The sequence below is a fragment of the Hordeum vulgare genome, chromosome 4H (assembly GCF_904849725.1).
Source record: "Hordeum vulgare subsp. vulgare chromosome 4H, MorexV3_pseudomolecules_assembly, whole genome shotgun sequence".
NCBI lineage: Eukaryota > Viridiplantae > Streptophyta > Magnoliopsida > Poales > Poaceae > Hordeum > Hordeum vulgare.
This window is the reverse complement of record NC_058521.1, coordinates 54,387,815-54,394,897: the sequence shown is the minus strand read 5'-3', so window position 1 is coordinate 54,394,897 and position 7,083 is coordinate 54,387,815.

Here is a 7,083-nt window from a genome sequence, read left to right as displayed (position 1 = left end):
CCATCACATCATTCTCCTAATGATGTGATCCCGTTATCAAATGACAACTCATATCTATGGTCAGGAAACCTTGACCATCTTTGATCAACGAGCTAGTTCTCAGAGGCTCACTAGGGACAGTATGTTGTCTACGTACCCACACATGTATTTGAGTTTCCAATCATTACAATTATAGCATGGATAATAAACGATTATCATGAACAAAGAAATATAATAGTAACTAATTTATTATTGCCTCTAGGGCATATTTCCAATAAAATTGGTGTGGAGGCTCGCAATGTGCCTTTTGCCATCAAGATGAGACAATAAAACATTTATTCTTGCAATGCAAATTGGCTCGTTCTATATGGCAGACATCCAAATAACTTCTGGCTTGTATCCTAGTTAGAGTGTTGCTAATGTATTTGGCAATTGCCTACATGTGATTTATCGCATATTTAGAATTATTCTCGAGGTAGGAGCGCTCGCCATTATTTGGTCGCTTTGCCTATGTAGAAATCATAAGATTTTTAATGATAAAAATACTTATTTTATGCAAGTTTTCAACAGATGTATCGATACTCGTCGTTTATGATTCTCTCTACAACACGGAGACAATCGAGATTTGCTTACAGAGGTATGTACACGATTGAAGGCTATATTAAAAAATATTTTTATCCAACATGGATGGCAGCATGATCTTAGGATTGTATCCCCCCTCTTAGGCGTTACACGGACTGTGCATGTTTCCATGTATTTTGCTTTTTTATTTTCCGTTTGAGTTGGAGGACATTATTTAGCCGTGTGCATCTTAACTACGCATAGGTCGAATGTAATGTTTAAATCTTTTAAGTAATAAGACGCTCTTGTTTGAAAAATTAATAGGTTGTATTTCTACTTTGACTAATATTGTTGCGCATGACGGAGCATCTTATTCTTTGAACCAATTTTCTGAAAAATGCTTGACAATATTAGACGAAGCATTATGTTACACTCCAAGTAATGGAACTGATAGCATAGTATATTTGCAGTCGGAGCAGAGGCAAGCTTTTTTCTTCTCAAAAGACACAGACATGAAAAATGCTTGACAACTTACGATAAAATAAAGATGAGATACCAGGATGGATCTTTATCTGAAACCAGGATGCATCTTTATCTAAATGAAAAAGGATATAACCATTTCCTGATTTGGTCTGCTACTTATCTCAAAATAATGGAAGACGCACAATGTTCTAGAGGCGAAATGAGTTACATTATCATGCCCCTGCCACATATATTCCAAGACATAATCATACACCAAGTTATCTCCGGCAAGGATTTTGATTGATACGACTGTGATTGCGAAAATGCAGATGGAATTTGATGATTTGGTCACAAGATGTGCTGCCACTCTACCAACGTCTCCACCAAAGCCCAGTGTCACACCTTAAAAACGTGTTTGATTGCTCGTAAAACTGCAACCAGGCCCGCTGGATGCAGGATCCTTTCAGTGTTGGGTTGTTTGGTTTACCTGCATATACTGTTGATCCTATAGCGTATGGTTTTTAAAGTAACTTTGGGCCCGACTCGCTGAAAACTGTCGATTCGGCAGTTTCTAACGTGGCGGGGCCGAGCGATGTAAGGAAGCGCGTGCATATGTGTGGCTCGCTGGAAATGTGTTAGTATTTAATCAACTTATTCCTTCGCCTAATTCCTCCTTCTATCATCGTTCACACCGTCGATCTCGCCTGCTCGCGCATCGGATCCGGCAGTGGGGAGGCCAAGGCGCGGCCGGCCCACAAAGACTGCGACGGGCGGCAGAAGCGCGGGGCCGACGCGACTGGGTGTGGCGAAAGTGTCAGGCTCCAACCTCGACTAGCATGGGATCAAATTTATATCACGCGCTACAAGGGAAGAGCTCTTCTCTCCCGGTCCCAGACCCGAAACACCCATGTCCCCTAACCAGATGACTGGATTTAGTCCAGTGCCCCAGATACCTTCATCCCGGCCTCTCTACTTGATGTGTACCTGGTAATAGCTTTACGACCTACTGAACCATATTCCCTTTCAGGAAGACAGGTGACAGCATGAAAGGTTTAAGGTGACACACTGATTAGACTCAATCTACGGTGGACTTAGATGGTTAAAGTTATTCCCTGCATGATTAGCATAATCAAAGTGTTTTATCACCGTAGACAGAGTCACTACCTATCATGTCCCATCATGCCCTGCCGACCATCCTCGTCCCACCATATGTCAGTCCCAAAGTCGTATCTCCCTCAGACACTGACTCTCCTCGGATCCCATCTGGTAGGCATGTGTGGTAGAAAGTTGTGACTACTTTCTCATGCATCTCAATCGTGCAATAAGTGTACTTTCAAACATAAATCCATATGCATGATCATCACATGGAATGTCATCATTCATTTAACACCACCATAGCGTCTTCTTCATCAAGCAACCCAAACATAACCAAAATATGTCAAGGTTCAGAATGCTTGCCTTCAATGTGTAGATAGGTGAGGTGCACATCAAAACTTTTGAAAGTTTGATCTTTCTTCAAAATCCTATTTAAGAAAAATGCTCAAATCAACACTCAATACAACAGCACTCAAAAGTTGTTTGGAATTTTTTTAAATAAATACTAAAATAAACTAGACAAAATTTGAAAGAGGTGAGAAAAAGAATCAACTCAATGGAGTTCTATTTGAGAAACTAGGGCCAGTCAAAGTTTGGTCAAGAATCTATTTTTAAAATAAAATCAGAAAAGAAAAATGGTTCGGAGGAAATAAGCCAACGCGAGGCAGAAACGTACTATTCTGAATCTGTATCCACTTAAGTGGACGGTAGCTCAGTCCTGTCGCTGACGAGGGGACCCACGGGCAGGTTTGACTTCGATTATCCTGTCGTCTTCCTCCTCTGGCCGAGGGGAAGTGTGGCCTTCGGCGACGCCCATCGGCGACTGGGCCACCAATCGGGAAACCGAGGGCACCGACGCGCTCAGGGGCTCAAGGCGACTCGAGGGAGGGGCGGCATGATCTTCGGGAAGCTTGGAAGCTCCGGCGACTACGAAGCCAGCGGACGGCGGTGCAGGCCAGCAAGGGGCTCCGCCCATGATCCATCTTGAGTTACGTAGAGAATGGGGAAAGCTTCGCCAGGCCTACGCAGCTCCATTCCAGGGGAAAACATCGTCGGAGAGGCACAACTGGCCACCAATTTAGGTCGGGGTTGGGGCGGCCGAAGCTTGCCGGAGACGAAGGGGATAACCCCTCGGTCTCAATTGGCTACGATGGAAGCTCGAGGCGGTTTCGGAGATGCTCTCTGCGGGTCTGGGGATGCTTGGGGGTCCTATATATACACGAGCCATGTTGGTTCCCGGTGGCATTCAGATAACTTTGGCGACAGTGCTCACAGGATACATGGAGAGGCAAGGGGCTGAGCTAGCGGACGCGAGGTTCCCAACCGCAGAGGTGAGTTGGCGAGCCGATGTGGCTCGGGCGGTGCTGCATCGTCAGGGTAGCCGTTGCTGGCATCGGTGGCCTACACGGTTGCAGGGGCTCAGGCACGCGGCGAGAAGGGGTAAGAAGTGCTAGGAGAGGAGGGCTGCAGGCTGCCGCTGCGGGGCATCACTGAGACACAACAGGTGGGCGTGGCGGCTCCTATGCAACACGTGCAAAACGTGCGCTCTACTCGCGCTCTGGGAACGTATGGCACCTGCTTGACAGAATGCCAGGGTGATCTAGAGGGATTGTCATACGTATGATTGCACTAGAGCTAAGAGCCGTACAAATGATGCACTAGAGCTAAGAGTATGTGAAAACTCTTAAAGAAAACTAGTGGGTGTGCATCCAACCTGCTTGCTCACGAAGACCTAAGACAATTTTGAGGAAGCCTATCATTGGAATATACAAGCCAAGTTATATAATGAAAATTTCCCACTAGCTATATGGTGGTGACAAAATGAGAGACTCTCAATCATAAAGATCATGTTGCTTAATATGCACAAGTGTGGAAAGGTGGTAGCATTGTCCCTTCTCTCTTTTTCTCTCACATTTTTTTTAGTTTTTTTGGTGGGCTCTTTGGCCTCTTTTTTTCTTTTATTTTGGTGGGCATCTTTGGCCTCTTTTATTTCTCACATGGGTCAATGCTCCATCAATGATGATCATCACACTTTCAACTCAAAACTTAGAGCAACGATGACTCTATATGGAATGCTTTCGGTAGTGTACCGTGACAATGATCTAGCATGGCATAGACATCAATGGAAACATCATGCTAGCTATCTTACGATCATGCAATGGCAATGTAGAAGTGGTGGCACATGTCATGGTGGTAGTTGCATGGCAATATATCTCGAAATGACTTTGAAAAAGCCATAGTAGGTAGGTATGGTGGCTGTTTTGAGGGAGGCTAATGGTGGGTTTTGTGCACCGGCGAAAGTTGCACGACACTTAGAAGATGGTGATGGTGGAAGGTGAAAGTGCATCTAAACCATCGACCCAACATTAGTCATGAAGAACTCATATACTTGTTGCAAAAGTTTTATTAGTAATCGAAACAAAGCATTCAATGCATACTCCTAGGGGAAGGGTTAGTAGGTATAAACCATCGCGCGATCCCGACCGCCACACAAAGGATGACAATCAAAAGACTAATCATGCTCAGATATCATCACATATCGGTTCACCATACGTGCATGCGACGGGAATCACTAACTTCAACACAAGTATTTCTAGATCCACAACACCTTACTAGCTTAACTTCAATATTACCAAAACCACAACTCAAAACTAATTGAGATGAATAAAACTTCTCTAACTATTCAGTGCACATGAAGGTGGAAGTTTTCGTATCCCTTTGGATAACTACCCCTTTTGAGACTACTTTCAAAGCATAGATCAACTACCAAGCCACGCACCGCTGTGCTCTAAAAGATATAAGTGAAGCACATAGAGCAAAAGTATCTAGCTCAAAAGATATAAGTGAAGCACATGTGAGCTGAATTATCTACCAAAGGATATAAGTGAAGCTCGACGAAATCACGGTGAGTGCATGTCTCTCTCTCTAGGTGTGCAGCAAGGATGATTGTGACACAAGAAAAATAAAAGACTCCTACGATACAAGACGCTCCAAGCAAAAACACATAACATGTGGTGAAAAAATATAGCCCCAAGTAACATTACCGATGGATTGAAGACGAGAGAGGGGATGCCTTCCCGAGGCATCCCCAAGCTTAGGCTTTTACGGCCTCCTTGAATCTCTTGGGGTGCCTTGGGCATCCCCAAGCTTGAGCTCTTGCCACTCTTTTTCTCTTTGTCCATAAGAACTTCTCCCAATGCTTTTAGAGGAAACTATGTTCCTAGGCCTTTTCCTAGTAACTCCTCTAACAATTATGGCAATTCCTACAACAACACTTTTGGAAATCACAACAAATTACCCTCTGATTTAGAGAGTAATATCAAAGAGTTCATCAACTCTCAAAAGATTTTCAAGGCGTCCATAGAGGAAAAACTACTCAAAATAGACGATTTGGCTAAGAGCGTTTATAGGATGTCTTGTGATATTGATGCTTTGAAAGTTAGATGTGCTCCTCCCAAGGTCAACTTGGATGAAACTTTGAAAGCTATGCGTGTCTCCATGAATGAGAGCAAAGAAAGAACTGCCCAAATTCGTGCTAGGCATGAATATTTTAAAAGGGTGTGTTCTAGTGATGCAAATCACGAAGATCTTAAAGTGCTTGGTGTGTCTCCTCTTGAATCTTTGTTTTTGCGTGTCAAACCTATTGATGGAGGGGCTGGATATGAATCCACTTTGGTTAAAAAACGCCCCCAATGATTCAGAGTCCACCTATCTTGATGATAAAGGTGTGGAGAGTGGAGTAGAAGAAATCAAAATTTTGGGTAGTAATGAAACTCCCACTTTGGATTTCAAGGAATTGAATTATGATAATTTCTCGTTGTTTGAATGCATTTCTTTGATGCAATCCATTGCAAACTCTCCACATGCTTATAGCCAAAGCAAAGCCTTTACCGCGCATATCGTAGATGCTATGATGAAATCTCTTCAAGAGAAGCTCAAACTAGAAGTCTCTATACCTAGAAAACTTCATGATGAGTGGGAACCTACTATCAAAATCAAGATCGAAAACTATGAGTGCAATGCTTTGTGTGATTTGGGTGCTAGTGTTTCCTTGGTTCCAAAGTTTTTATGTGATATTCTTGGTTTTCATGAGATTGAAGAGTGTTCTCTTAATTTGCATCTTGCGGATTCTACTGTCAAGAAACCCATGGGAAGGATCGATGATGTTCTTATTGTTGCAAATAAGAACTATGTACCCGTGGATTTCATTGTGCTTGACATAGATTGCAATCCTTCATGTCCCATTATTCTTGGTAGACCTTTCCTAAGGACTATTGGTGCTATCATCGATATGAAGGAAGGGAATATGAGATTTCAATTTCCTTTAAAGAAGGGCATGGAGCACTTTCCTAGAAAGAAAATAAGATTGCCTTATGAATCTATGATGAGGGCTACTTATGGTTTGAGCACCAAAGATGACTATACGTGATTCCATCACCTTTTGCCTAGCTAAGGGCGTTAAACAAAAGCGCTTGTTGGGAGCCAACCCAACGAATCTATCTTTTTTATTTCTGTTTTGTGTTTTGCACACTTTCACAATTCTGTTATGATTGTGTTTTTTGTGTTTCTTTTTGCGTTTGTGCCAAGCAAAACCGTTATGATTAGTCTTGGGGATGATCGTTTGGTCATGCTGGAAAAGACAGAAACTTTTTGCTCACGAAAATAATTTTCATTTTGTTTCTGTAAGAGCTTTTGAGTTGATTCTTTTTGCTGCTGATTGCTATGCAAATTCTTCAGACTGTCGTAAGTTTTTAGAATTTTTGAAGTAACAGAAGTATACAAAGTATACAGTTTGCTACAGACTGGTTTGCTGTTGACAGATTCTGTTTTGGTTGTGTTGGTTGCTTATTTTGATGAAACTATGGATAGTATCGGGGGTTATTAGCCATGGAAGATTGAAAATAAAGTAAACCAACATCAGCATAAGTAGAATTTAAGTTTGCTACAGTACCTAAGGAAGTGGTGGTTTCCTTTCTTATACTAATG